This window comes from Neovison vison, chromosome 5 (genome assembly GCF_020171115.1).
Source record: "Neovison vison isolate M4711 chromosome 5, ASM_NN_V1, whole genome shotgun sequence".
NCBI lineage: Eukaryota > Metazoa > Chordata > Mammalia > Carnivora > Mustelidae > Neogale > Neogale vison.
The window spans coordinates 134,176,167-134,197,930 of NC_058095.1; the positions used below are offsets into that span (position 1 = coordinate 134,176,167).

General features: G+C 40.2%; 1 protein-coding gene across 1 annotated transcript in view; it reads right to left on the reverse strand.

Annotated features, from left to right (window-relative positions):
* Positions 1 to 18,003, reverse strand: part of KLF12 (Kruppel like factor 12) — a 612,181-nt gene extending 594,178 nt beyond the window's left edge. The window contains exon 1 of the mRNA XM_044249872.1: positions 17,970 to 18,003. The gene's annotated coding sequence lies outside the window, so the exon portion shown is untranslated. The remainder of the gene's footprint in view (positions 1 to 17,969) is intronic.
* Positions 18,004 to 21,764: the final 3,761 nt, after the last annotated feature.

A 21,764-nucleotide genomic window follows, 5' to 3' on the forward strand; every position in this document is an offset into this window, starting at 1 on the left:
TTCATATGCTGAAATCCCAATCCCCGGAGTTGACGGTATTGGGAGGTTTTTGTGAAAGGGAATTAAGTCGTGAGGGTGGAGCCCTGGTAGTTAGGATTCGTGCCTTTATGAAAGACGCTGCAGAGAGCCCTAGTCCCTTCCCTCCTGTGAGGATACCAGGAGAAATCTGCACCTGAAAAGGACGCTCACCTCACCCTGGTCTCAGACTTCTAGCTTCCACAACTGTGCAAAGTAAATGTCTGTTGTTTATAAGGTTTTTAAAAAAATTTATTTCTTTATTTGACAGACAGAGATCCCAAGTACTCAGAGAGGCAGGCAGAGAAAGAGCGAGGGGGGGGGGGAAGCAGGCTCCCCGCAGAGCAGAAAGTCCTGATGGGCTTGATTCCTGGACCCTGGGATCATGACCTGAGGCCAAAGGCAGAGGCTTTAATCCACTGAGCCACCCAGGTGCCTAAAATGTCTGTTGTTTATAAGTCCCCCAGTCTGTGGTATTTTATTATAGGAGCCCAAACAGAGTAGGACACCCCGTATCGTGGTGGAGATCATAGGCTGACGGTGAGTTTTCTGTAGACTTCTGCCACTTTTTTTTTTTTTTTTTGTCTTTGGCAAGTAGAGGCATTCTGAGGTGGGAAGGAAGGGGTGACGAGGGAAGGGAATAAAATATAAATAGTGGAAGCGAAAAAACGACTAAAGCTAATTTCTTTAAGCCAGATTCAAAATTTTACATGGTTTATATCCTGAATGATCTTTGCCGATGACAAGACAGAGACTGAAGTTTGAAGACATAAAATCACATAAGGCCAAAGACCGGAAGCACTATATTTAAGCACAGTTGTGTGAAGTACCAGGAGCCAGCCCTAGAACGGGAATAGATCGGTGAAATGCCCCCTCCATTGGAGCGCTCCTGAGTTAAAGCCGAGGACTAAGAGTTAAAAATGCGTGGGCTGTCCTGTGTATCATTGATATGGCTGGAGGCCCTCTATTATATAACAGCAACAGGATAGAGAATGACAGTTCCTCACAGACTACAGTAAATGTGATTAAATTATCTCATCAGCTTCAGACTCCTGAGTATTCGTACAATGCCAGAAAACCATCCGTTAATCTGACCTGTCTGCAAGACCCCTATGGCACAGGGAGGAGGTGTTAGTGTTCAAAGAAACCCCTCCCTCCAATGGCTGATTGGAGGGATACTGAGTCTGATCTATACAGCAACTGAGTCCAAGAATGAGGCATGGAGAAATAATAACAGGGTGGTGGGGCGGGGGGCGGGGGGGGGGGGACTGTGGGTGGGAATAAAAGCAAAGGGAAAATTCGGAAATTTGTTTTAACTCTGCAACAGCTTCTATTCCATTCCTTTTCACTGACCTGATCTAATTCAAGCAGCTATTATCCCTGTGAAACACTGCCACAGCTGAATTTATTTTTATTTTGCCTGCTCAAAGGCAATGTAAAGCGAATTTGAGAGCACATCACCTTCAGGGAAAAGACTGCAGTGTATTACTCACCACCTTCCTCCTCCCCTCTGCATGAAAAGGTTAATTTGAATAAGGCTGCTGCTTCCACAAATAGAACAGTAGCCAGCACAAAGCGGGACCGCCAATGAGAAGGTTTTTCAGTGATGTCATACTTATACCTGCTCCTTATTATTTGCTGAGTCGTGACAATGTGTTCCTTGAATCTCACATTTTATTGGTCAAGAGCCCTGTCATTCTGAGTGCTTCTGGAGAGTTTTAGACACTGCAGTTTCTTTACAAGCCCAGAATTTTTCAGCTCCTGCAGTTCAACAAATTGTTGGAGCATACATTAATCCACCAAATTGTTGGAGAGAATTTTAAACACTGTTATCCTGAAAACAAATAATAAAAAAAAGCCTGTGATAGTTCAGAGCTGACTTACATGCCCTCCGATAATAGGTCCATTTGCGGTGTAAAAGCAGCATAATAAAAGTCTGATTTTTGTTTAAAAAAATACCCACCTGAGCAGAACTTTTATTAAAGTGTTCCTACAACAATTACACTAAGCTTAATATTGTCATCAATGGCTTACTGGAAAACAGAATTATTCCATTTATTAGAAAACTTAGTGCCCCAGTGAGCAGAACTTTCTTAAAAAGAGCTAGCTCTAAAATGTACCCGTTTGTAAGACACAAGGCATTAGAGGAAAGAAAAGTTACTTGGTTTATTTTTGTCCTAAGTAGATTTTACTTTTTAAATTAGGGTTTCATGTCATTAAAGTGTGTGCCTCAGACTTCTCAGATTCTAGAGCTTTTCTGAGGGAACTCCTGCAAACAGATTTGAAAACGATACTACCTTGTAGCGAAGATGACAGATAAATCAGTTGTGCATGAGTTAGGAATTATTGAACCCACTGAAGATAGTGTAAGAAACAGTCTGGTCAGGAGGAGAGACTAGTGTGGTTGGTGGTTTGGAGGGGAGGGGGGGCAAGAACCAAGTGCTGGTGTTCTTATCTAAGGAGGTGAGTGGGCAAAGTCAGGTCCTCCAAGGCTTAGAGGACAGAATCTAGCCATCTATGGTCAGTTGGTGAAGCAGAATGTACAGTTGGAAAGAAACAGCCAGATTTTCATGGGTAGTCAGAGACTAGAAAGGGTTCTTAGGCAGAAGGATGGGATGAGAAAGGATGGGTGTGTATGGAACAGACCTCTGTGAGGGGACATGTGTATTGTGACATACTTTTGGAAAAGCAGGTACTCAAATTAGCAAAGATGATGTAAATTAGGAAGAAGTAGAAAGTACCAAATATTTTGAACATCCATACCTCAAATTCAGGAGCTAACATGAAAAAAAAAATTTTTTTAAAGATTTTATTTATTTATTTGACAGACAGAGATAACAAGTAGGCAGAGAGGCAGGCAGAGAGAATAGAACGTGGGGAGAAGGCTCCCCGCTGAGCAGAGAGCCCAACGAGGGTGGATCTTAGGACTCTGAGATCATGACCTGAGCTGAAGACAGAGACTTAACCCACTGAGCCACCCAGGGGCCCCATGAAATATTGTTTTTGTTTTGTTTTGTTTTTTAAGATTTTATTTATTTGACAGATAGAGATCACAAGTAGGCAGAGAGGCAGGCAGAGAGAGAGAGAGAGAGAGAGAGAGAGAGAGAGGAGGAAGCAGGCTCCCTGCAGAGCAGAGAGCCCAATGTGGGGCTTGATCCCAGGACCCTGGGATCATGACCTGAGCCAAAGGCAGAGGCCCCAACCCACTGAGCCACCCAGGTGCCCCCCCATGAAATATTTTTGAAGTGGAAATGTTTTTGCTGCTGTGTAGCATGGTTTATTATCTGCTCAGTCTAATGTGGGCTTAGCCAGATGGTATAAAAATTTGATTTATTTTATACCTTCAATTCTTATATAAAATTATTGTGAACCTTTGAACATTCAATGAAAATCTTACAGTGTCAAGAGCATGAAAAATATGACCCCAAATAACATTTGATTGTGGTGAAGACTGGAGATTATAATTCCACCCTTCTACTAAAGTTAGAGGGACCTAGAGCCATAGCAATATACTTGAACTGCAACAGTATTTCCGCCAAGAAGCTGCAAGTAAATTTTCATTCCAATTATCTATAATAACAGCATTATGAAAAGTAGGATGGCCTCTGGTGTCAGACAGAGCTGGGTTCAAATCCCAGCTCCAACAGTTCATAGCCGTGTGACCTTGGTCGTACTAATTAATCTCTCCAAATCTCAGTCTTCTTGAGGGATAATGATGACAGCCATATGCAGGATTATTGTAAGGATCAGACTGAGTAATGTGTATGTTTTATTAGTGTAGTGCCTGTCTCAGTAAATGAAAGATTTGTTTGTGTGAGGTTGTGAACTTATTGTGACCCTCGAGGTCCCTTGACGACCTGCACGGTCTGGCATCCGGCTGACTATTTCCTTTTCCTCTTCCTCATTCTCACTCTGCCTCAGCTGTGTTGACCTTGCCACTGCCCAAACATTCCTAATGGGCTTCTGCCCAAAAGGCCTGGTCTTTGCAGGTCCTCTTGCCTGGAACTGTTCTCAGGTCTACCTCTTGACCCAGATCTCACCTCCCAGGAGAAATCTGACTTAACAGCATCCCTATGGCTCTTTCCCAGTATATCATATTATGTTTTTTCATTGTCACTTATCACTACTAGATGTTACTTTATGGTTGTATTTTTTATTTGCTCATTATCTATTTAGCTCACTTGAATGTCAGGTTCATGTGAGCAGTGGCTTTGTTCCCCTCTGTGCCCCCAGAGCCTAGTACAGTGTCTGGGCATGGCAGGGTCTCAAACTCTTAGTTAATGAAAAATGATGATGATGAAAACAGCAATGGGAACCATGAGTTCTTCAGGACACTGCCATCACAGGAATGTGGGTGTTCTGACCAGAGAGGGGATCTGAACACCACTGCCTGCCTCATAACACAATTTAAGATGCATACATTATCCTATTGAGCCAAGAAGAAGTATTTCAATTTCCCCATCACATCTAAAGGATCAAATTATAAGACAATGAGAATATATAGCCCTGGTGTTCTTTATGCAAAGGGGGCCAATGCTCATTAAGGTAGAGGAAGTGAAGGGTAAGGGGGGGTGAGTCTGGTATAAATCACTGGGCCAGTGGTCTAGAAGAGTTTTGAGGTCAAATCTCAGGTGGAGAGTTTTAGACCCTTCCGAGTCTATCATTGTTTTTCCCCTAGAAACTCCTATGAACGTACTTGTTTTGGCTCTGATTCTCATGAATTATTGGGTCCAATCTTGGGACTTTGGATCAACAGAAATTAGAAAGCAGAATAGTAAATTCAGGACAGTGTTCAAGACCTTACATACCTACACACACATTAGTTCACATATGTATTGAATGAACAAATTGAATGCTCAGAAAATACTTCAATATCTTTCTGTTCTGTCCCCTTCTCAGGCAATCATGATGATAAAGTAGACTCTCTTTTGGATTTCTACTTTCCTGGTAACTGAAGGACATTGTGAGACAGCATAGAGCTTATGTAAGCATTAGCCCTGCAGACATTCCAAATGAGCAGATCAAATGCTACTTAATCATTCGGTTACAGCTTGGATTTGGCAGTCTTTTATAAAACACCAAATTTGAAGGAGCATCTGCCTTTTACATCTTGGTTATGTCAGCACCTGTTGCTGCTTCTTCTAGAAACTTTTTTTTTTTTTTAAGATTTTATTTACTTATTCGACATATAGAGATCACAAGTAGGCAGAGAGGCAGGCAGAGAGGGGGAAGCAGGCTCCCTGCTGAGCCTGATGCCATGTGGGGCTCAATCCCAGGACCCTGGGATCGTGACCTGAGCCGAAGGCAGAGGCTTTAACCCTCTGAGCCACATAGGCACCCCTCTTCTAGAAACTTCTTAACATAATAAAAGTAATATGAAATTAAATCATTGCTAGCCAGAATGTTTTTGAGAAATTATAGATTATAAAAATTATAGATTACAGAAAATTGCCTCTCCTCTCTGACCCCTTCCTCCTCTATTACCCACAATTTTAGTTTTCCTATGGTAGTTTTTCTTTGACCTAGAGATCTCATTAAATGTAGATTGTTTCAGAATGTCCTGGGTGGGGCGTGAAATTTGTTATTTCCTGGGTACATCTAGGTGCTGGTCGTGGGCCATACTCTGAGCAGCACAGGTTTAGATGACACAAAGCCACGTGTTTGGTTCTGCTCTGCCAAATTAACGTAAAGCATTTTAATCAGTTTTAATGAAGCCCACACTTCTCCCCCACATACATTCTATCATGTCTGGGTTTGGAGATTTTATTCTGAGGTATACTCACATCCAATTGTTATCCAAACCTCTCTGAGGCTCTCTAAGAACTGTTTCTGTCTCCACCTGCACATGGGCTGGATCTCAGGGTCTTTGCTCATCTTTCTCCCTCAAAGCTGTGATAACCTTGAATTTATCTCCCAATCCCCAGACTTATCTCCCTCCAGCCCATCATTTTATATTCTGTCACCATACTTTCTTTTCAAAAAAAATTTTTTTGATGAGATTTCTTCCTTGATTGAAGACCCCTGCTGGTTCCCCTTGTTTAAAATAGAGGTTGGCATGGACTCTTGTCATCTGACAAACCTGGGCTGGAAGCCAAGTTCCTTCAATTTCTTTTTATATAACTTTGGGCAACTCATTTAACTTCTGAAAGCCACTCTTTCCTCACCTGCACACCAGAGATAATACTACATATCTCAGAGTGTTGTCATTTGATTTAGATGCCAAGGTATAGATAAAGCATCTGGTACAATGTCAACCATAGTAGATGTGTAATAACTTAATTACTTTTTTCTCCCCTTTCTTTCTAGTCTGACCAATTCTGCCTTCTCCAACATCTTATATAGATACCCTTGAACCTTGTTGTGTTTTTTTTTTTTTTTTTTGGTCTTCCCTTATCCTAAAGCCACATACGGACATCTAGACCCACTGGACATGTCAATTCCCGATACATCTCTTGGAAGACCCTGCACATTCTCCACCACCAGGCAAATTCCCTTGGTTTTTCAGGGCATAAATCCTCTGCTTTCTTCCCTAAAAAGACCAACCCACACTTGGGCAGAGTTTTCTACGCCCTTCTTGTCTTCCTACACCACTGTGATCACGCCTCTCTCATACTTGCTGTGATGTGCTGCTATGATTTGTACCACAGTTCAGGACTTTGTCTTATTTCCTGATCCTTAGTGACCAGAGCATTTGTTGAATAAAGGAATAGAATCCATGGGATATGAAGCTTAAAAAAAATGGATGTTTGAATGTTATATTCTAGAGGCTATATATAGAGAAAAAATAATTCAGAAAGTTTTCCTAGACAAAAATAACAGCTTAGAATAATAGTCCCCATTCTTGGATACATTTTACTATTTTCAAGGCTCTGTTCTAAATGCTTTACATCCACTATCTCATTCGATTCCCCCAACTATCTTTTGTTGTAGGTGCCAAATCACCCATTTCACGGATGGAGAAAATGACATTCAGAAAAGTTAAATAGCCTCCAGTGGTCATACAGTTGATGGCTGTTAGAGTCAGAATTTGTGAACCTATGTGTTTCTGACTCCAAAGTTCATTTTTTATACAGTACTATCTCATGTGATCCACTGCCATAGCCAGGCTTCAATTTCTTAAATATAGATTAAAAGCACGGCTAGGGATCCTTACTAGAGAAGAATCTGTGAAGCGGATAAAGGCACTCTCTGTGAGACTCACATATTAAAGTGGTTTGGAGAGAGTAGTTAGTAGGTAGATAAAGCCTATCTCAGAACTGTAGAATTCTGAAATCTGGACATCATGTAAATCCTTTCCTTTTTACTTATTATTTGTTTGGAAAAAGCCACTAAGTCATGTTGTTCCTGAGGGAAGACTATTTAAATGATGCTTTTCTGACTTTTAGAGATATTTTTCATTTTTACCTCATAGCAGTTTCATGGGCAATCCTTACACAGATAATTTCCTTAACTGAGTCATGTAGGAGAGTTCATTCCTGTAGTCTCCAAGAAATCAAGCTAAAACTAAGGCAAATCATGCAAACTACTGTGTGTTATCTGGTCCTGGGAACTGCTATTTGTAACAGACCCTCCAGGTATTTTCAGTGGGGGAAATCTTGTCTACAACAGCTTACTTACAAGGAATCATCATAGAGCTAATTGCGTCTGCAATTAATGACAAATTTCTGACTTGAGCAATTGTGATTCCAAATATGTTAGAAGCCTCTTGGCAAAGCAACTACAAACTGTTAGAGGAGTTCTCATTGGGGACTCTTTATCTATTTATATCTACCTATCATCTATCTACCTCTCCAGGAAGCCCTCTCAAATCAAGAGTCTATAGAATCAAGAAGGTTTCTGAATATGGTGAATGTATCTAGACCTGGAATACACCAGAATATCTGGAAACAGAATATCAAGAAATCGATACCAGGGGTATCCTAATGCTGAGACAGGATTTCTCAAAGTGTATTCTCTGGAACATTAGTTTTATGGGCTATTCAGAGATGTCAGGTGAGAAAATAAAGTGTTCTAAGGCCAAATTCACGAGGAAACACTGAATCTAAAAAAACAACCAATAGGTTTCTTTGCTACTGGACTTCTCAGAATCTTTAATATGTCAATGTGTATTCTAATTTTCCTGGTATAATGAAGTTTCTGTCTTTTCGATTTGTTTTGTTCAGGTCAGGGAATATCTCAAAAATAGTGTTCTGCAGAATAAACCCTATGGAGCTGTGGGTAAGTGTTTTTTCCCCTAGGTTTTGAAATATTTTGTCTGGCTATAGGTTAACATCCTACTCACTGATGTGGCACCATTAGAGCAACTCTGTGAAGGCATGGTGTCTAGAGAGTAATAAAAAAGGAGTCATACAATTGGGTATTTACTGAAAGAAAATGAAAACGTTAATTCAAAAAAAAAATATAGGCACCCCTATGTTTATTGCTGTGTTAGTTACAATAGCCTAGACATGGAAGTAACCTAAGTGTCCATCAATAGGTGAATGCTAAGGAAACTGTGGTACACACACACACACACACACACACACACACACAGGAATATTATATGGCCATTAAAAGGATGAGATTGTGTCAACTGAGACAACATGGATGGACCTAGAGGGTGTTATGCTAAGTGAAATAAGTTAGACTGAGAAAGACAAGTGTCACATGATGCCACTCGTAAGTGGAGTTAAAAAAAAAAAAACAAAAAGGGACACCTGGGTGGCTCGGTTGGTTAAGCAGCTGCCTTCGGCTCAGGTCATGATCCCAGTGTCCTGGGATCGAGTCCCACATCGGGCTCCTTGCTCGGCGGGGAGCCTGCCTCTCCCTCTGCCTCTGCCTGCCTCTCTGTCTGCTTGTGCTTGCATGCTCTCTCTCTCTCTCCCTCTCTCTCTCTAACAAATAAATAAATAAAATCCAAAAAAACCCAAAGAAAACAAAAAAAAACCCCAAACTACAAACGAATAAACCAACGAAAAGCAGAATCAGACCTATAAATTCAGAGAACAAACTGATGGTTGCCAAAGTGGCAGGGGATTGGACAAAATGGGTGAAGAGGGGGCGGGAGATATGGCTTCCAGTTATGGAATGAATAAGACAAAAGAATGAAAGGCATAGCATAGGAAATACAGTAGATGATATTGTAATAGCATTATATGGTGACAGATGTAGCTACACTTGTTGTGACAATGGCATGATGTATAAACTTGTTAAATTACTAAAAGGGATACCTGGAACTAATGTAACATTGTGTGCCAACTGTACTCAAATTAAAAAAAAGATTAAAGGGAGGAGTCCATTATATACATACAAAGATAAGTTTCGGTAACTTAGAAGCAAAGACAAGTTAAACTTTGGTAATGCTCATGATATAGAGAGATTTCTATAATTACAAAGATTGAAAAATTTAAGAATCAAAGGAATTTTATATAGTATCATAAACACATTTTAAGTTGAGTGAAGTCATATGGAGCAGCCTGAAATTTCATCTTTTCCCCACAGTTTTACTAAGAACAGTGTTCAGTTTTAATCACAGGTAATAGTGCATTGACAGAAATGGGAGTATTTAGATTCTATGTTATGAAACACTGATATTTCAGAATTTAGGTTACCAAAATCTCTAGGTCACTTTCTCTTTCTATTCTGAATCTTACAATCTGGAAATCATGACCTAAAAGTACCGTGCAGTGTGGGTAAAAGTAACAAAATTAAGTATAATTCAACTATTGTAGTAGCAGAGTCACTGTACAAGATTCTAAACCAAGATTCTTAATACAAAGCCCTAGTTTCATTGTAATATTGATAAACATGACTCTCTCACTACAGATACCTGAGAGTTGACTGTCAAAGTACTTTTCCAGTTTTACTTTTCTAGGAAATTTTCCTGAAAAACACTGGGAATAATAAAGTGTGTGACCAAGAGAAGATAAGGATATGAGATTTGGATATAGATGTAGACTACACGGAGATATAGATGGAGTTTATCTACTCTCCATTTTTGTTGGGGGGAGATTTATCTTCATTAATGATACCCTTCTGAAAATTAACGCTTCAGTTCCTCTATTGCATTAGTCAGGTTTCAAACTCTCAATGGCCACATGGGGCTAGTGGTTACTGTTTCGAACAGTGTGGTTCTAAGACATTTCCATCATTGCAGAAAGTTCTATTGGACAGCAAAGCTTATGTTCAGATTTCAGACCCACATGGGAATTAGGAATAGGGAAAAGAAGAGAAGCTAGCATGGCAGGATTTTACCAGCAAGTGGTAGTTTGTGAAATTGTAGAAGATGGAAAATATAATGTCCTAAATTCTTTTAAAGTTTAGAGCTCTATAAAAAAGGAGTTTTATGCACAACAGTAAAAAACCATTAAGAATGCAGAAGCACAGGAAAAAACAGGTTATCCTTTAGCTCAGTATTTAACATACTTCTGTTTTGCAACCCATTATTGTTAAGGAAGGTAATGAGCCAGCTTGTTTCAAAGCACATCTCTTACATGACTCACCCAAGTCAGGGATTCCTTTGCTCATTGTTTCATGAGAATTCACTTTCATAAGGGTCCACTCAGTCCACTGTATTTGCCTAAAGATTATAGTTGGAGTAACCTCACAGAACAGAGTTCTAGGAGGGAAGGATATGGCAGTGCAATGGGTAAGGGTAAGAGCATTGCAAGCAGAAATTAGAAAAATTCAAAAAATTATTGAAGTTCATGGTTTCAAGGGCTCCAGGGACATGGACAAGAGTGGGGAAAATATTAAGAATGAAGAGAAGGTGTGAGAGAACTTTCTGTGCTGGAGCCAAAAGAAACACAGATTTGAACCAACTAAGGAAATTACTGTGCAAGGGGTCACTGGAGAAACCAGTGAGTACTACTATTTTCATTAATTTTTAAGCAAGGGCAGAAGAGAGAAGGCAGTATGTAAAATAATGAAAGAACAGAAGAGGATTATATTTGAAAGAGGGTCACTGATATTAATGTACAATTTTCAAATAAAAAAAACTTTGGGTTTATATTTTAATGTTAAATACATCTAATTTCAACTTCCGTGATGTAGGATTTGGGAACAAAGAGAATAATTTTTCTGTGAAGACATAAAAATAAAGAGGTCTTAAAGATAGGGAATTATGTTAGGATTTTTTAAAAACCAGACATTCATTAATTCTTCATTCATTTATTCAACACATATTTGCTGAGCCCCTTTGTGATGGGTATTGTTGTAGACCCTGGGCAACAAAGCCCAGGCCATGCCCTAATGGAGTTTTCCTTCCAGTGGGGAAAGGCAGACAATAAACAAATAAAAAAAAAAAATACAGAGAATGTCAGATGTTTATATGCGCTCTGAAAAAAGTAAAGAGGGCTACAGGGGATCAAGGATATTGGAAGTAGCAAGTACTGATGAATGATAGAGGAGGCTGCTATTTTATACACTGTGGTCAGGGAAAGTCTCCCTGAAACCATGGCCTTTGAGCAGAGCTCTGAAGGAAACACAGGAGCTAGCACATGTCCATCTAGAGGGACATTGTCCCAGGCACAGGAATTTGTGTCTGCGAAGATTCTTAAGTTGACATATGTTTGGATTGTCTAATAAACAGTGAGGAGTTTAGTGTAGCTGAAATTGAGCAAGTGAGGTGAGGGGGAAAAGTTGTGGTCAGGCTGGAAGGAGCAGAGTGCAGAACCTTGACCTCTGCAATTCTGGGCTTTCTTTAAAAGAAATGGGAAGCCATCAGAAAGTTCTGAGCAAGAGCAATTGGGCTCATGGTTTGCTGTGAGTTTCTGTCCTTGTATCCCATGCATGTGTTTCACAACTCCTTTTTATTTGCTTGCTGTATAAATTGGAGTGGATATATACAATTATTATGGGATTTGTTTCTACCAAATTTTGGACAAATTTAATAAATGGTAGAATTTCCATTGCATTTTTACAATAATATAAACTTGTCTTAGGTTACACAGCAATTATCAGCAAAAGATAATTGAATTTAGATTTCTTTACATCTCTTAATACTCCCCTTCCCCACCTTTTTTTTTTTTTTTTTTAATTAAACTTGAAGTTTTAAGTGCCTGTAAGGTATTTTTTGAAAGAAAATTCCATAGACAGTTTTGGTGTAAATCATTCAACGTGTGCATGCCATGGGAAGAATTCAAGCAGAATGAGTAGAATTTAGAAATCGTTATGTAGTTTTCCTCTTTTCTACTTAAAAATTTAAAAAAATTTTTTTTAAGATTCAAGGGAGGGTTCAAGCAACCACTCCAACCCCAAGCTTCTATTTCTTTTTCCTCAGCTCCAACAGTTCCGGGAGGTAAAAGACAAAGTAAGAAAAAAGAAGAGAGCTAGAAGTTCAGAAGGAGGTGCTGGGAAGTTCTCTCCTCTTTTCTCAAACTGGGAAGGATAAAGCAGGCTTCTCACATATAAAAAGTGTTTCTAATGGAAAAAAGGGGTTATAGCAAGAGAAAATCATGTTTAGTTCCATAAGAAGATCTAGTTGGGCATCTTTTCCAAGTGGAAACAATTTCAGATAAGAGAATGGAGAAAATCATCTAGAAAAATATTTTTAAAAATTTTCTCTCAGAATGAGAGGGCAATTTTGAAGAGAAGGGCAATGAAAATAAACCAATGGTCTCATCCTTGATAACAAAGACATGTTTACTTAATCCAATGCCTTGCATTTCTTAACCAGTAAATATATATTTATTTTAGATATTGTTCATAATTGCTGGCATATGACTTTCTTTGGGTCTAAGCAGTAGCCAGTATTTAATTCATAATGGGATGAACAGAAGTGGGGTTTTCAAAGATGACCTCTAGGGTTTGAAGGTCAAAGGAACTTTGCAGAACCAGAAATGTAAAATTAATGTTTAGGGGGGAAGTCAAGGATGGGCATATGAACTTGTTTCTTCATTTCTCTTTAAGGTCATCTCCGCACTGCTTTCATTTCAGAAAGAAAGGCAGGCATCATCTTGCCTCTGTTTCCTGAATATGTCACTGAGAATTTTAAGGGTGTATGGTTTTAGGTATATATGTCAGTTCAGAAGGTATCTGATATAGTTTTTCATATAAAATTCATCCTTGTGGTTTGAAATTCACTTTTGTTTGTCATCTAATAACAATGTTGAAGAAAATTAAACTGAGAAGATTTTCATAGTCCAGTCAATAAAGAAAAGCAGTTTCTAGAATTAGGTGTGGAAACTGGTTTTAGGAAGGTGAATAGTTAGGTCTGGGATTCAGGGATGGGACTGAGAAAACCAGGTAGGCTTTGAGCCTTGGTGGGCTGTCACTGTGTATGTGTCTGTCCAGATGCTCATACAGGACGGACACTGACAAATAGAGAACTTCCTGGGCCATCCTTTGATTAAGGACAGTGATTAAACAAATGTTTTCTTGATGAGAAAACTTCCATCATATTTTGATCTGTCCAAGATTCAATATTGCATTTTCAGGTGTCTAGCTTCTTACACAACATTTTGAAAGTCAGCTAGATCTGCTGCATTAAAAAAAAAAAACAACAAAAACCTTTCAGATTCGCGTATTTTTTCTATTTTGTGGAATTCTATATCAAAGAACAGCACATCTAAAACAGCATTTCAATATAGTTCTTCACTGACCATCTTAACTACAACAGATCCCTGATTACATTTGCAGCTAACAATGCAAACCCAGAAAAATCCCTAAATGGAAATCCTCGTCTTCCCCACCACCACTGCCGAACACTGTACAGTGAAGGCCACCCAAAATAAATCAGTGCCATAATTTCCATGATGACAGTCCCCAATACAGCATTTTGTTATTGTTTCTTTCAAATCACTAGAATTCTTCCCATGTGCTGTCACATCTCTAGATAACAGCCACATGGAGATTAAACGTGAGTTTAAATGAACTTTTACATGCCTCTATATTTTCTTCTTGGATTTTATTATTTTTAGAGGCAAGTGATGAAAGGTTATTCCCTGCAAGATTTAGCCAGTTAAACATGCAGCATAAAAACCTGAAGCCCCGCAGTCAGACACATAAAGAGCAAAGGGGAAAATGGGAAAATGTTCCATTGGGGCTGCAGCTTTTCAGAGTATGCAGGAATGATGTCATTTGTTTTTACAAAACCCAGTTTAAATTTGTTCCTGCCTTTCAAGAACTGCAGCAGAGTGCATCTGTGGAGACTTCCTGCAGACCATATTTCAGGACCTTGGAGTATATGCTGCATCAAAATCCAGCCAATTGGAGGGTATGGTCTTGCCCTCCCCAGTTTTCCCTTTGCCCCCTCTCCCCTGCCCCCCACCTGAAGCCAGCGTGTGCAGCCCGGGCTGGGTCCCTGCTCAGCACCTTCTAGCTGTGTTACAACCGCAGGGACAACACGAAGTGCCTCGAGCGGTTTAAAGGAGAACAATACCAAAATAAACACTTCGGGTTTCACACGGGCGCTCAGTCCATTGACAAGTAACCTCCCAGAAAAGGTCTGTTTGTGGAGTCTGTTTCGGTTTTGTTTTGTTTTGTTTTAAGTCTTAGACATTTGCATCCTCCACCCTTCCCCCGCTCTGCCCTCACCCCTGTGTAGTACTAGAACCACCACAAGAGTCAAGGAACAAATCCTGGACTCTTGGCCACAGAAGCCAGACCTTCAAATCCAACACCAAGAATTGTCTTTGAACCAAGCAAACTCCACTGCTGTGGATATATTCATGCTTGATGTTTGGAAAATTAGCTGCGAAGTAGATACGGCATCTGACGAACTATATGGAAGGGGTAGAGGGAGAAGACAGTAGGAAGTTGCCTTACAAAAATCATGGCTCAGACACAGCATGAAAAGAAAAGTGCTCGTTGGTGAGTGTTATGGCCTTGCTTTTCCTCCATATGGACCTGGAGCACACTGACAATTGTTACCTGCGTGGGGCTTCTTGTGAGCGTGGCAGAACCGGAACTCTGGCAGATGTAAACCAAAAAGATGTTTGTGGGAAGTCTACTGGGGAACTCACACACTGAAAGGAAGGCTGCAGAGCTGACCCAGAGATGACAGGGGCTGGGTTTTTTTTTGGGGGGGGGGGTTTGGGGGGGGAGGTCTCTGGAGTAGGACCTGCTTACTGGGATTGTCCCTGCTCAACTGCTTCCCCTTCTCTCATTTCATCATTCTGCCTGAGGCACGAAGTTCCAGGAGAGTGTCCATGTCCTCATTGGCCATGCCCATCCTGTGGCCTGTGAGGGCCCTTGGCTGACTGACACACAGAGACACCTCACAAAGGGAGGGGAGAAACTCTCCCAGAGGAGGTGGGGGTACCTCTTCTAGAAGGGGAAATGGACAGTGTTTGCTCCTCCCTATCACCATGACCACTGCCTCGGGTCGGGGCCTCAGAATTTCTGGCCTGGATTAACGATCCTCCTTTAGCTCACATTTAAATTCTTTCAATGGTTCATCGTTTATGAGTGACAAACCAGGAACTTCTGAAAACGAACAGAAGTGTTATGGATAATTATATCAAGATAAAGGGCATATACTGAAACTATCTTTGGCACACGGGGGTGTGTGGCCATCCTCTTTTTACCACAGACTTCTACTTCTCTGTGCTTAATCGATCAGAGTAGTATTCTTTAAGACTTACCAAATCAAAGAAAACTGAAAGCTCTTTAGGGATAGAAACTTTATTTTCTGGGTTACCAGAATCTTATTTTCTGGGTTACCAGACTTCATGAACTTACAAATCCTCTAGGCTGTCTTTCAGGCTGATATAACCTTCAGCTGGAATTGGACTGTAACCTTCTGACCTTATGCATACAAAGAGATCTACCCTGGATTGTCTTTTCCAAGGCCTGCTCTGTCCACAGAATAAATCACAAAGGTGCATTATTGGTCCCCATCTGTGGTCAGATCATGCCCTGAGGTTCTTCCTTAAGCAGTATCTTCCTCGTAAAAAAAGAATTTTAAAAATTCCTGAATTTTTCTGCATAGTTGCATCATAGAGTAAGGATCAAAGAGGTTTCCTAGATCAAGCAGAACCCCAAGCGGATTCCTTCTAGGCCTCTCCGAAGTCCTGGCTGGCAGACTAATGAGTTGTGCTTTAATCGACACGTATGTCCTTTCTGCTTCCAGCTGGGTGCTGTGAGAATTGGGAACCCAAGCTTAATGAGCTACAACGTGCTACACCAAAGCTCTGTGATAAAGGCCCAGGATTTCAGCACAGACCAAGGCCCCAAAGCCAAAGGCATCCTGTATCAGAAACTAGGTCATCCCTCCTGTCATTCTCATCATTCTCTACCTTATTCATACTGTTTCCCTTTCTTCGTTTTCTCTTTCCATCTGTTATTCTAGAGCACCTCTCATTCAATCATTCGATTCTAGCACAGGACTTTTACCCCTTCTTATAACCGTGTTGGCTCCCTGTGCAGAATTTATGGTGCAAGAAACAAAGCATAGAATGCTACAGAAATAGGGAGATTTATCTAAGTCCCAAGTGTTGGTACCAAGCACTGCACCAAAGCAATGTTATGGAAAATTATGGCTAAAAAAGGAAAGTGAGTAATGTTTATATTATGCTGACTGATACATTTTAAAGAATTTCTACAAGGTTTACTTTGTAGTACCAAACGCTTTAGAGAAAAATGAATTAGCTGTGGAACAAAAAAGAGGAGGATAATTTTATGCAAGGGGTGAGCATCTATTAACCATTTAGGAAGTATGGTAGAGAGATGACCTCACTCTTTGGAAGCAAAGTAAATGAAGATGCAGTGGAAAGTGATGCATAGTGTAGGAACTCAGCCGAGGGCAGAGCAGAGTAGTTTTTAAGTTAGAAAGTTGAAAAGTTTTTAGTAAAAGATACATGCATCAACACCCATCAGATACCAAGTTCTACAAAAGAAGAAAAACATATTTCTCCTGTTAGAAAGTCTGTAACACCTAATATTTTCTGTTTTTCCTCATTGCTGAAGATAATTTTATTCCCCACTCTTAACTGAGATGCTCTTCTCAGAGTCTATATCTATATGATCAGAAGGAAAGGGAAAGATGACTAATTGGATAATTCAATCAGTGTTACTGGTAACATGTTGTTAAACTCCTCCCTTCCCTGCAGTCCCCTCCCCCTGACTCATTCTCTTTTCCCAGTAGCATTCTTGATTTTTCAAAAATTCTTATATTATCTGCATAATTGTTTTCTGTGACTCAAGTTGCTTGAATATACACAGTTTGACTGGAATCAATAAGAGCGCCTTAAAAATCTCCACATTTGCAGAGGGTATCATGGACAGAAAAGAAAGAGGTACATAGCCATTGGTTGTGCTGGTTACCTTGCTCCAATTTTCAAAATACTCCAAATTTAAAAATGGTTCTTACATATAAAAGCGTCTGCACATCCATGTATCAGAATTAGCTTATTAATTCATATTTATTTATTTTTCTATTGAACTTCATATAACTATAGGCCACTAAAGATCATCCAATTTTTAGGTTTTTTTTTCTTTGTAAATTGTTTTTGATTTAATTAAAAACAGAAAACAAAGAGCATGCTGTCTCTCTATCTCTCTTGTAGGGTTTAACCTCTGTGGAGGCAGAATCTCTATATATTCCCTATTTAGAATAAACATTGAAACTTTGTTCCCTGCTTACAGTTCAGTGGGGCTCACTTAATAATATAAATCAAATTCCTTAAAAAGAAATCTTTCCATCTCCCTGAAAATGTCTTTCTAGTGAAACTTGTTTGTTAAAGGACTAGAACTCCCTTAACAAATAAAGCATAACCCTGATCGCTGCTCTTCCCCTCTGAGGTGATGATAAATTGCTGGGGAGTAAAAGCCTTCATACTAATCACAGAGGAAAATTGACTCTTAGATCCCATCATTTTGTTTACCAGCTGTCTTTACAATTCTATAATAACCCTAGCCCACATTTAAAAAAATGGTTCAGAGATAGTAAACTAGATGAGAAACAAATGATCTCTGCTGAAATTAGTTTAAGCAGGGGAACAGGCTGGAAAGAAAGATTTGATCCAGAAACTTACCTATATCTCAGGCATGATATCCGGTGACCACATACTCGGTGCTGAAACACAACTCAGGAGCATTACATCATCATGACAAACTTTCATTGGCTGAAGAAACCCCAAGGATAAGACAGGCTTTTAAGGTGCTGTGTGAAAACTCCTGTTGGCTCCTTATCAAGCTATTGCCAAAATATTGAAAGGCAGACTTTTCCTACATGGATGCTGTCATGGCTGAACTTACAAAGCATTGTTAACTGTTTCTTATGCATGTTCAGCTCCACTTTAGTCAATACTTTTATATTTAACTCTAACCTGTTGGGAGACTTTTTTTTTCTTTAAAAAAATTTTTTTTTAAAAATCTGTTTTTCTTTAGCTTGTTTTGATTGAAGGTACACAGTATCACTGCGTGACTGGCTCTCATTTCCCCTGTTACTGTTCAAGCCACCTTTCCTATTTTTAAACTATATTTGAATCAATAAATCCAGTTTCCTCTCTATTACTTATTTGGTCTTTATTCTCTCTAGGCAAAGAAAGCCAGCACCCACAGATTCAAGAAAGCGTAAGTGTGTTTGTTTATTGTGAGCAGTTTAATTGGAACTAGTGCACAAAGCCCTTACTTCCTCATTATTCATGTTCATTGTTAGTTTTTTTCTTTCTATTGAACTCTATGAGTTATTTATGTAGTGCTCATTACCATGGTGATTTACAGACCAAAACCACGTGCAAGATTTCAGGGGGTGAGGATCTTCCAGGGACTGAGTGAAAGCGATGGACTCGACGGTCAGAGTCCCTGCACCACCTGTGCAACCATCCCTGCTGACTGGGGTAACTTCTGATGTAGGGGCAAGGGCTCTCCTTATAAAAAGGGGAACATTTTAGCAAGTAGATCGGTCATTCAGGAAATGATACTATCACATCACTAGTGAGTGTCAACCTTCTTCTCTCTCTTTCTCTGTCAGTTTGTCCATCGGCCTTTATCTCTCTTTTCATCTCGTTCTCTTAAACTTCAGAGTGCGGAGAAGGACTAAGATGATGACGGGGGTGACTGAATCAGGGTCTTCTCAAGAGTCTCGTGACTACTTTCTCTTAAGAACTTGACTCTCAAGTAAATACACATGCAAACTAATACTCTGTAAAATTCCCAAGGCTGGGAACCGGGAAATATGTTACTAGTGTATGTCTGGCCTGCTCAGCTCTGTTGCGAATGTGTTCCTGGTCTTCTCGGACTCTGTCCTCAGCCACGTGCTTTGGAGGAGCCAAGCTATCTGTTCCAAGAGAAGGAATAGCTGCAGAGAATATGACCTCCAGAGACATCCTTTTACTAGTAGCTCTCAGACTCCAGTCTGGGGTGAGAGACTCATGATCATTTTGCCATTATGAAGAATAATACTAAGCATATTTAGGATATTTAGGAACATTCCTCACAGTGAGCAGAAAGGACAGAGAAAAAAGAGGACTCTTTCTAATTTGTGGTTAAGAACAAGGATGAGGAGTACCAAAGGTTCTCTGCTTTGTAGCTAGGATCAACAAAATAAGTCATGTTCCTTGCCCTCAAAATGTCTTATACCGGTGGGGAGACAACATTAATCCACAATTACTGCTGAAGTCTGATAAAAATACAACAGGTATATAATACATTGGTGAGCATCTAAACGAGACTGGAAGACTCTACAAGAGGAGACATTTGAGCTGAATTTTGAAGTAGGAGTTAGTGAGCTAAAGAGAGAAAGTGAAGAGTTCCATTAGGAAAAAAGAATGGAAAGAAAAAGAGGAATGGAAAGCGTGGCTTGTTGGAGAGACAGCAATTAGTTTTTGGTTTATGGGAGGAAAGAGCAGTGTAGAAGGTAAGACTGCATCGACGGATATGGACTTGGGATATGGACTTGAACTTGAGAACCACTGCAGGTCACTGAGGAACTATAATCAGATTTGTGACTCAGTTGTATTAGTCCAGTGGTAGCATGGAATGGGTGGGGATGGATTGGAACTAGGAACGCCAGTTAGTTTGTATTTCAGTTAGCAAGAAGCAGATGACACTTTCAAAGGGCTTAACTGAAGAGAGATTACCGAAGGACTATTTACAGGGTACAGACAGGGCTAAGGATGGTAAAGCACCCAGGGGACCACAAGAGCAGGAAGCTCTTAACACCCTATGCCTATTATGGGGGAATGAACCCAATGGGAAGCCAGAGAGCAGGGACGCTGGAAGTTGCAGTAATTATAGGTTGGTCTCTTGGGGCATAGAGAAGGGTAGAGAAAGTATCTTGAAATGGGAGGATGATGGGAAATAAAGAATAACCCATGTGGCTGTCTAGCATAGTACTCCAGGACAGAAACCATCAGGACCTCCACTAAGGTGGAGCTAGAGATGGTTAACGGATAGAAGAACAATTAAGGAGATAGACTTAGTAGTCCTGGTGAGTGAGTGAGTTGTGTGTGTGGGTCTGTGTATGTGGAGAGAGAGAGAGTGAGAGGGAGGGAAAGAGAAAATATGGAAACCTCTAGGTAGAACAATTTGTGCTTTGTTTTTTAGTCCTGAAAAATGGATGAAGAGTTGTTTGTTCATGGGTGGAAAATACTTTATATATATATAGATAGAGATATATAGATACTTTATAGATATAGATATATAAAGATACATTTGAATGCTTCTGGGATCTTTGAAGAGAAATGTCTGTCATGTCTGTGTGGGGGGCTCAGAGGGAAATCAAGGATCACAGATGGGCTGGCACACTGGGAAGACATGGGTATGTTGAGGCCAAGGCTGCGGATGAGGTCCCCCAATGAGAACATGCATGATGTACAGAAAAAGGAGGTGACGTGTGAGCCTGGGGACCTGGGGACACTGACATTTAAGGGGTAGCTGGAGTAGAGGGGACCGGGAAGGAAAACAGAAAAAAATGTCCAGACAGGAGAAAAATAAAACATAGAGCAGTGTTACAAAATATGGGGAAGAGAAGAGCTTTAAAAAGAAGAAGTGGTCTAGAGGACAATTCAGGGAAGAAGTCTACTGAGTTTAGGATTGTATAAATACCCACTGGTTTGAATGTAATACGGAGATGATTGGTAATGCTGGAAAGAACAGGTTTAGTACATGAGTTTTAAGACTGCCTGCGGGCCAATGCGGGCCCGCCACCTGTTTGTGCGTGGTTGATACGGTAACAATGTTTTTGTATTTTCAGTTGCTTAAAAAATAATCCAAAGTACAATACTATTTTGCTCTCCACTGACATTATATTACATTCAGATTTCAGTGATAAAAAGTTTTATTGGAATGTATCTAATATCATTTGCTTATGTATCATGTGTCAGTTTTCATGCTGTAACAACAAAGCCGAGTAGTTGCCACACAAACCGTTCGGTCTGCAAAACCAAAAATATTTACCATCTGGGTCTTTACAGAAAAAGTTTGCTGACCGCTGCTTAGGAGCATGGGAGTGCTGAGGCCAAGTTGTAGTGGAAGGTGCAGTGAATGTGGGATGGGAATCAGAGGTTCAGACGCAGCTGTTTGCTGCAGAACCTGCCTGTGTAGGAAAGGAAAGAATGGGAATGGTTGCTGGAAGTAGTGGCAGGGTTGAGGCGTTTGTTGTTGTTTGGTTTTGCTTGTTTGTTTTATGAATGGGGAATAAAAACGCTTATTTGAGGCAGGATAAGACCAAGATAGTTTACAAGTTTGCAAGAAAGGAGGGGAATAACTCAGAAACATACCCTCTAAGAAGGGAGTTGAGGGAATTTGGAGGGAGAGATGAACCATGAGAGACTGTGGACTCTGAAAAACAATCTGAGGGTTTTGAAGGGGCGGGGGGTGGGAGG